We start from the raw sequence: 9,664 nt of genomic DNA, 5'->3' as shown, positions 1-9,664 counted from the left end.
TCATAGAAATATACAATCTTCCAAAAATAAATCAGTAAGGATCGGAGAATCAGAAGGCAGATTACACCTAGTGAAATTGAAGCAGTAATAAAAAACTCCCAACAAGCGAAAGCCCTGACTGGATGGCTTCACAGGCAAATTTTACCAAATATCCTAAGAAGAACTAACACTTCTTCTTCTCAAAGTATTTCAAAAAAAATTCAAGAAAGGGGAAGGTCCCCAAACTCATTTTGTGAGGCCAGCAGTGTTCTAGTTCCACAACCAGATAAAGAGAGTACAAAAAAAAAAAAGAAAGAAAATTATAGGCCAATGTCCCCAAAGAACATAAATGTAAAATCCTCTACAAAATATTAGCAAACCCAATCCATCAATATATTAAAAACATCATACACTATGATCAGGTGGGATTTATCCTGGAGATGCAAGTTTGGTACAATATCCACAAATCAATAAATGTGGTACATCACAAAAACAAATTGAATGATAAATATCACATAATCATATCAGCAAATGCAGAAAAACCATTCGATACAATCTAGCACCCATTTATGATAAAACTCTTAGCAAAGTGGGAATTGAGTGAACATCTCTCAATATAGTAAAGACCATGTATGAGAAACCCACAGCCAACCTCACTCTCAAAGAAGAAAAACTAAGTGTTTCTCTGTACTTGAACAAGAATTAAATAAAAAATTAAAAAATCTGCTATATAATTGCAATAATTTAAAAATTAAAAAAAATAAAAGTGTTTCTCTTAAAATGAGGAATAAGATAAGGATGTTTGCTTTTACCACTCTTATTCAACATAGTACTAGAAGTCCTAGCCACAGCAATCAGACAAAAAAAACCAACAAGAAAAAGAAAGAAATGGTTTTCAGGCTGGGAATGAAGAAGTGGAACTTTCGTGATATTGTATAAAGAGAACCCTAAAAATTCCACCAAAAACCCCTACTAGAACTGATAAATAAATTCAGTAAAGTAGCACAATACAACGTTAATATCCAGAAATCAGTTACACTTTTATATATCAATAATAAAACATCAGAAAGGGGATCTAAAAAACAACCCCATTTACCATTACTTCAAAAAATCAAATACCTAGGAATAAACTGAACCATGAATGTAAAAGACCTGTACTCAGAAAATTATGACACTGAAGAAAGAAATTGAGGAAGATGCATATAAGTGGAAGCATATACTTTGTTCATGGGTAAGAAGAATTAACATAATTAAAGTGTCCATACTATGTCCTGGCTGGTGTGGCTCAGTGGATTGAGTGCTGGCCTGTGAACCAAAGCATTGCTTATTCGATTCCCAGTCTAGGGCACATGCCTGGGTTGTGGGCCAAGTCCTCAGTAGGGGGCACGTTAGAGTCAACCACACATGGATGGTTCTCATCTTCTCTTTCTCCCTCCCTTTCCCTCTTTGTAAAAATAAATAAATAAAAATCTCTAAAAAATGCCCATACTATCCAAGGCAATTTATAGATTCAATGCTATGCCTATCAAGATACCAATGGAATATTTCAAAGATGTACAAAAATATGGAACCACAAAAGACTCCAAGTAGCCACAGCAACCTTGAGAAAGAAAAACTATGTTGGAGGCATTATGCTATGTGATATCAAACTGTACCACAAGGCCATAATAATCAATACAGCATCATGCTGGCATAAAAACAGAAATAGATCAATGGAACAGAATAGGGAGCCCAGAAATAAACCTACACGATTACAATCAATTGGTATTTGACAAAGGATACAAAAATATACAAAAGTGTGAAAATAGCCTATTCAGTAACTGTTGTTGGGAAAATTGGACAATGCATGCAAAAATAATGAAACTAGACCACTTTCTTACAGCATACACAAGAATGAACTCAAAATGTATTAAGGATTTAAATATTAGACTTGAAACTATAAAAATTCTGGAAGAAAACATAGACAGTTATATCTTGTATATTTCTTGTAGCCATATTTTTCTGATATATCACCTTGGACAAGGGAAACAAAAGAAAAAGCAAACAAGTGGGACTACATCAAACTAAAGTTTTTGCACAGCAGAAGAAACCATCAACAAAATGAAAATACCCACTGAATGGAAGAACATATTTGCTGATATATCACACAAGGGCTTAATATCCAAAGTTTATAAGAAACTTATAAAACTCAACACCAAAAACACAAACAATCCAATTAAGAAATGGGAAAGGGAGGGGGAGGGGGGTAACAGGGGAAAGAAGGGGAAAGGTCTAGTCAAGGAGCAAGTACAAAAGACCCATGGGCATGGACAACAGATTGGGGATTGACTGTGCAAAGTGGGGTTGGTGGGCAGGGCAGAGAAATGGGGGAAAAACTGGGACAACTGTAATAGAGCACAATAAAAAATAAGATGAAAATTAAAAAAAAAAGGAATGGGCAAAGGACCTAAATAAACACTTCTCCAAAGAGGACATGCAGATGGCCAATAGACATATGAAAAAATGCTCAGCATCACTAATCATTAGAGAGATGCAAATTAAAAACACGATGAGATATCATCTCACAACTGTCAGAATAGCTATTATCAATAAAGCAATAAACAAGTCCTGGTGAGGATGTGGAGAAAGGGGAACCCTTTTGCACTGTTGGTGAGAATGCAGACTGGTGCAACCACTGTGGAAAGCAGTATGAAGTTTCCTTAAGAAATTAAAGATGGAACTGCCTTATGATACAGCAATTCTACTTCTTGGAATATATCCAAGAAGCTCAAAAGACTAATTCAAAAGTGTATATGCACTTCTATGTTCATTGCAGAATTATTTACAACAGCCAAGGTTTCAAAGCAGCCCAAGTGCTCATCAATAGATGAGTGAATATGAAAGCTTTGGTACATTTACAAAATGGAATACTACTCAGCCATAAAAAGAAGGAAATGTTACCTTTTTGACAGCATGGGTGGACCTGGAGAGTATTATGCTAAGTGAAATAATGCAGCCAGAGAAAGACAGTACCATATGATTTCATTCATATGAGGAAGATGGAATCTAGTGAACAAAATAAACAAATAAAATACAAACAGACTCATATAGACAGAAAAAAGACGGATAATTGCTGGAGGAGGAGGATTTGAAGGTTGGCTGAAAAAAGTAAAAGGATTAAGCAAAAGAAAAAGAACACCTCATAGATACACACAACAGTACAGTGATTACAAGAGTAAATGGGGGGGGGAGGTTGAAGAGGATAAAAGGGGAATAAATGGTGGTGGAAGGGATTTAGGATGATAATCTCATTATACAATATACAGAGGAAGTATTGTAGAGTTGTATACCTGAAACTATATAATTATATTAACCAGTGTCATCCCAATAAACTCAGTAAAAAGATCACACATGTAGAAAGTAATAGAATTGAAATTTCAAATCTGTCTTTCAAGGAAGGAGTTGAGTCTTATTCACATTAAGACATAGTATTGGGTTTAAGAAGGTGAGGATAAGAGATAAATGTCTGGCTCAGGTGGAATATTTTTCATCTAATCATTAATTCAACTCATTTTTTCAAGGCATTCAGGTCAAAACTCTTGGAATCATCCTTATGTTTCAAACTACATTTGGACTATCAGCCAATCCTTCAAAATATAATATATTCATAAGGCAACTACTCCTTACTGTCACTGCCACCACCTTAGTCTAGGCCACCATCTTTCATTGAATGACTGTGGCATCTACCTACTTTTGCTATGCCATTCATGGCGGACACCATTAGCTGTCCATCAAAACTCATGTGATTCTTCTTTTTTTAACGTTAACTTTTTAGTATCTTTTAGTTCACTTTATGTAAGAATCTGTATTGGTGGAAGAATTCAAATCTATTAAATGAAAGGTTTTGCTTGTCATTTATAAAGCAAACTGAAAAATAAGTTGTTGAAGGTGTAACATTTAGTAAATTAAATACATTTCTGGGGGGAATCTGTTCCTCTGCTGCAACCTTCACTTGTGTTCTCTGCCATGTCATGCTCTGAAGAGATATAGACCATCTCCCCCAGCAAGCAGTCCTTGCCTGCAAAAGGGGGAGGCACGCAGCTTTGCTTCATCTGGTTCTCAGAGCACACCACTGCCCTGACCCTGTGGTCCACACAGGCAGCTGGCTATGACTGCACAATGCCTATGATTATACAGTGCCACGTACGGAGAAAGCCCTTGTGAAAACCGACGTTCAGTTTTCTGAGAAAATTCCATACGGTTTTCCATAGTGGTTGTACCAGTCTGCAATTCCACCAACAGTGCACTAGGATTCCCTATTCTTCACAACCTCTCCAAAACTTGTGTCTTGTTTTCTTTGTGATGGCCATTCTGACCTGTGTAAAGTGGTATCTCATTGTGGTATTATTTGTTATTTATTTATTTATTTATTTATTTATTTATTTATTTATTTAATTGTCGTTCAAGTACACTTTTCTGTCTTTTACTCCCACCCAGCTCACCCCCGAGTGCTCCCCACCTCCCTCCCATTTCCACCCCCCTTAGTCGTTGTCCACGTGTCCTTTATACTAGTTCCTGTAAATCCTTCCCCTTTCCCCCTTAAATTACCTCCCCTCTGATCATTGTCCACCTGTTCTCTATTTCAGTGTCTTTGGTTATAGTTTGCTTGCTTGTTTGTTTTGTTGTTTAGGTTCCTGTTAAATGTGAGATCATATGGTATTTGTCTTTCAATGCCTGGCTTATTTCACTCAGCATAATACTTTACAGTTGAATACATGCTGTTGCAAAGGGTAGGAGCTTCTTTCTTTCTGCTGCATACAATTCCGTTGTGTATATGTACTATAGCTTTTGGATCCACTCATTTACTGATGGGCACCTAGGTTGCTTCCAAAACTTGGCTATTGTAAATTGTGCTGCTATGAACATTGGGGTGCATAAGTTCTTTGGGATTGGTGTTTTAGGGTTCTTAGGATATAATCCTAGCAGTGGAACTGCGGGGTCAAAAGGCAAATCCATTTTTAGTTTTCTGAGAAAATTCCATACTGTTTTCCATAGTGGTTGTACCAGTCTGCAATCCCACCAACAGTGCACTAGGATTCCTTTTTCTCCACAACCTTTCCAACACTTGTTGTTTGTTGCTTTGTTTGTGATGGCCATTCTGACTGGTATGAAGTGGTATCTTATTGTGGTTTTCATTGGTATCTCTCTGATAGCTAGCGACACTGAGCATCTTTTCATGTGTCTCTGGATCCTCTGTATGTCCTCCTTGGAGAAGTGTCTGTTCAAGTCCTTTGCCCATTTTTTGATTGGGTTGCTTGTCTTATTAGAGTGGAGTTGTGTGAGTTCTTTATATATTTTGGAGATTAAATTCTTGTTTGAGGTATCATTGGCAAATATATTTTCCCATAGAGTTGGTTTTCTTTTTCTTTTAATACTGTTTTCTTTAGCCATGCAGAAGCTTTTTGTTTTAATGATATCCTAATCCCACTGCTAGGATTATACCCTAAGAACCCTGAAACACCAATCCAAAAGAACATATGCACCCCAATGTTCATAGCAGCACAATTTAGAATATCCAAGTGCTTGAAGCAACCTATAGAGCCCAACAAGACTTGGTCATACTCCTACACCTATATTACTTATATTGCTCATCAGTAAATGACTGGATCCAAAAACTATGCTACATTTACAAAATGGAGTTGTATGCAGCAGAAAGAAATGAGCTCCTACCTTTTGTCACAGCGTGGATGGAACTTGAAAGCATTATACTAAGTGAAATAAGCCAGGCAGTGAAAGACAAATACTATATGATCTCCCCTTTAACAGGAATCTAATCAACAAAACAAACAAACAGGCAAACTATAGCCAAAGTCACTGAAATTGAGAACAGGCTGACAGTGACCAGAGGGGAGGGAGGAAGGAATTTCAGGGGAAGGGTTTGCAGGAACTAGTATAAAGAACACATGGACAATAATGGGGGAGGGGTGAAAATGGAGGGAGGAGGAGAGGGCTGAGGGGTGGGCTTGGATTGGGATAAAAGGTAGAAAATTGTACTTGAACAATAATTAAAATAAAAATTATAAATAAGCAGGCCTGGGAACCAGAGGATCAAGGTTCGATTCCCAGTCAGGGCACATGCCTGGGTTGCAGGCCAGTTCCCTGCAGGCCAACTCCAGCAGGGGATGCACAAAAGGCAGCCATACATTGATGTTTCTCTCCCTCTCTCCTTACCCTCTAAAGATAAATAAATAAATAAAAATTTTAAAAAAAAATATAAATAAATAAGAAAATGAAGAAATTAAATAAATCCCTGACATCCAGATCGTTCTGCCTGTTATGTGCTATGGAAGAGTACCTCCATGTTCTGGCTTGGCTGCAAAATGCTTCATATATGTAGGAGCTAGTGTCATAGATAAAGATTACAGAGGAAATATTGGTGTTGTACTGTTTAATTTTGGCAAGGAAATGTTTGAAGTTAAAAAAGGTGACCGAATTGCACAGCTCATTTGTAAGTGGATTTATTATTCAGAAATAGAGGAAGTTCAAGGTTTGGATGACATTGAAAGGGGTTCAGAAGGTTTTGGTTCCACTGGAAAGAATTAAAATTTATGCCAAGAACAGAAAATGAAAAAGAAAGCATACTTTTTTCTTAAAAATAAGAAGTTTTTGTTTAGTGTTTTGGTGCTGTAAACTTAATGGCTTTAGCTGCTAAAAATACGTAGTTCTCAGAGAGCCCAGAAATAAACCCAAGTCTCTATGGTTAATTAATATTTGACAAAGGGGGCAGTAACATAAAATGGAGTAAAGATAGCCTTTTAAACAAATGGTGTTGGGAGAACTGGACAGCTACCTGCAAAAAAATGAAACTCGAGCACCAACTTACACCATATACAAAAATAAATTCAAGGTGGATAAAAGACTTAAATATAAGCCGTGACACCATTAAAGCCCTAGAGGAGAACATTGGCAGGAAAATCTCAGATATTCCATGCAGCAATATTTTTACTGATACGTCCCCTAGAGCAAGGGACATAAAGGAAAGAATAAATTAAATGGGATCTCATCAAAATTAAAAGCTTCTGCATGACTAAGGAAAACAGTATCAAAATAAAAAGAGAAGCAACTGTTTGGGATAACATATTTGCCATGCTACCTCAGACAAGGGTTTGATCTCCAAAATATGCAAAGAACTCATATTACTGCACTCTAAAAAGACAAGGAACCCAAGTAAAAAATGGGCAAAGGACTTGAATAAATGCTTCTCCAAGGAGGACATACAGAGGATCCAGAGACACATGAAAAGATGCTCAATATCACTAGCTATCAGAGAGATGCAAATGAAAACCACAACGAGATACCACTTCACACCACCCAGAGTAGCCATCATAAACAAAGCAACAAACAACAAATGTTGAAGAGGCTGTGGGGAAAAGGGGACCCTAGTTCACTGTTGATGGGATTGCAGACTGATACAACCACTATGGAAAACAGTATGGAATTTTCTCAGAAAACTAAAAATGGATTTGCCTTTTGACCCAGCAATTCCACTGCTAGGATTATACCCTAAGAACCCTGAAACACCAATCCAAAAGAACTTTTGCACCCCAATGTTCAGTGCAGCACAAATTACAATAGGCAAGGTTTGGAGGCAACCTAGGTGCCTATCAGTAAATGAGTGGATCCAAAAACTATGGTACATTTACACAATGGAATTCTGTGCTGCAGAAAGAAAGAAGGAGCTCCTACCCTTTGCAACAGCATAGCTGGAACTGGAAAGCATTATGCTGAGTGAAATAAGCAGGTGTTGAAAGACAAATAATCATATGATCTCACCTTTAACAGGAACCTAAACAACAGAGCAATCAAGCAAGCAAAATATAACCAAAGAGACTGATATAGAGAGCAAGCTGACAGTGTCCAGAGGGGAGAGGAGAGGGAATTTCAGGGGAAAAGGGGAAGGGTTTGCAGGAAAAAGTATGAAAGACACATGGACAACAACTAAGGGGGGTGGAGATGGGAGGTGGAGGGCTGGGTTGGTTGGCTGGGATGGGAGTAAAAGACAGAAAACTTCTTGAACAACAATTAAAAGAAAAAAATACTTAGTTTTCTTATGACTAAGGAAAGCGTGCATTTTTGTGTTTTTCTGCATTTAATTGTACAAATCTGCATGTTAACCTAATACAATTGATTTTCTCAATCAAATGTACATCCATTACAGATCCCCCCCCCCCCAGAACTGTATTTAATTTACTAAATGACTCTTCTCTTATATCGAAGGAAATACAATCGAATGTGTGACTGTCTTCCTGGACTACATATCCCAACATTGCTTTCTGTTCCCCATGTGAGTAAGTTTTCATCAATAGAATGTTAAAAGTGATAGGTGCCATTTCTGAGTCAGGGGTTTGTGACATTTGGACTTGCTTCCTCATTACTGTCATCATCTTTTTCTATATGCTGGAAGCTGGATATCATGACAATCTGGCCTTGGCCTTGCAGATATGACAAGGTCCTAGGTGATAATGGAACAACAACTTGGAAAGTGTATGGATCCATGAATTACCATGAACAAATGACTTGCTTGATGAATCTGAACTGCTCATATTAAGGCTAAGAGCAAAACCAACTTCTTTGTTCTTTTAGTTACTATAACCTTGACTGTCTTTGTTGTAGCACTCTAGCTTTACCCTAATACACTACCTAGAATCTGTTCTCTAAACAGCAGGCAGAATAAACTATATAAAAACATAAAGTGATAAATCATATCACTTTGCTTCTCTGTTTAGAATTCTCCAGTGGCTCTCTGTTTCTCAGAGTATAAAAGCCCATGTTTTTTAGAATGGCCTATAGAGCCCAACAAGACTTGGTCATACTCCTACACCTATATTACTTTCTGACTCTTCTCCAGTCATTTTCCCATTGACCCACTCACTGGCATCTTTCCTATTTTGAACATGTCAGGCACACACCCTCCACATAGTCTTTGCCAATATTGTTCCTTCTGCCTAGAGAATTCTTTTCCAGATGTCTGCATGGGTTATTCCATCACTTCACTAAGGTCTTGACTAATGTGTCACCTTTATAGAGAGGACTTTCTGGACCACCATATGTGAAATAATATCCCCATCATTACCTAGTTCTAGATTTATGTTTCTTCATATAACTCATCATTAGTTGACATGTTTATTTGTATTTACCTCCACCATTTAGCATGTACACTCCATTAGATAAGGGAGTTTCATTCACTGCTATGTACCTAATGCCTAAACAATACCTAGAACATAGGACTCAGTAAAAATCCACTAAGTCAATGGTTCTCAGTGCAGGAGAATCTCTTGAGGTACTTGTTAAAATGCTAACTCCTGGGGACATATTTGTTCACATTCTGATTCAGATGTTCTGGGGTGGATCTCAGATATTTGCTTTTTCTAAAAAAACATACACCCACTCCCTATAATTTTGATAGAGGTGGTAGTATGACACCTATTTGATAAACACTGCCCTAGACTCTAAGACCCATGAGGGCTTTCTCAATGACATATCCATAATTCCTTGTATAGTGCTCCACGCATAGTTGAGGCTTAAGTATTATTTAAATGGGTTAATGAACAAAATATTCATTGCAGTTTCTTAAGTTCCAAACATCCACCTATATTTCAAGATTATCCAAGTGGCAGCACCTTAATCCTTAAATCCATTTACCCAA

At 37.3% G+C, this 9,664-nt stretch overlaps 1 pseudogene; it reads left to right on the top strand.

Annotated features, from left to right (window-relative positions):
* The first annotated feature begins 3,984 nt into the window (after positions 1-3,984).
* Positions 3,985-6,561, top strand: LOC118996071 (deoxyuridine 5'-triphosphate nucleotidohydrolase, mitochondrial-like; annotated as a pseudogene).
* Positions 6,562-9,664: the final 3,103 nt, after the last annotated feature.

The sequence above is a fragment of the Sturnira hondurensis genome, unplaced genomic scaffold (genome assembly GCF_014824575.4).
Source record: "Sturnira hondurensis isolate 20B ecotype Veracruz unplaced genomic scaffold, ASM1482457v3 Scaffold0010803, whole genome shotgun sequence".
Classification (NCBI taxonomy): domain Eukaryota; kingdom Metazoa; phylum Chordata; class Mammalia; order Chiroptera; family Phyllostomidae; genus Sturnira; species Sturnira hondurensis.
Note: the sequence above shows the minus strand (reverse complement) of the source record. Positions and strands in the feature narration are given on the sequence as shown.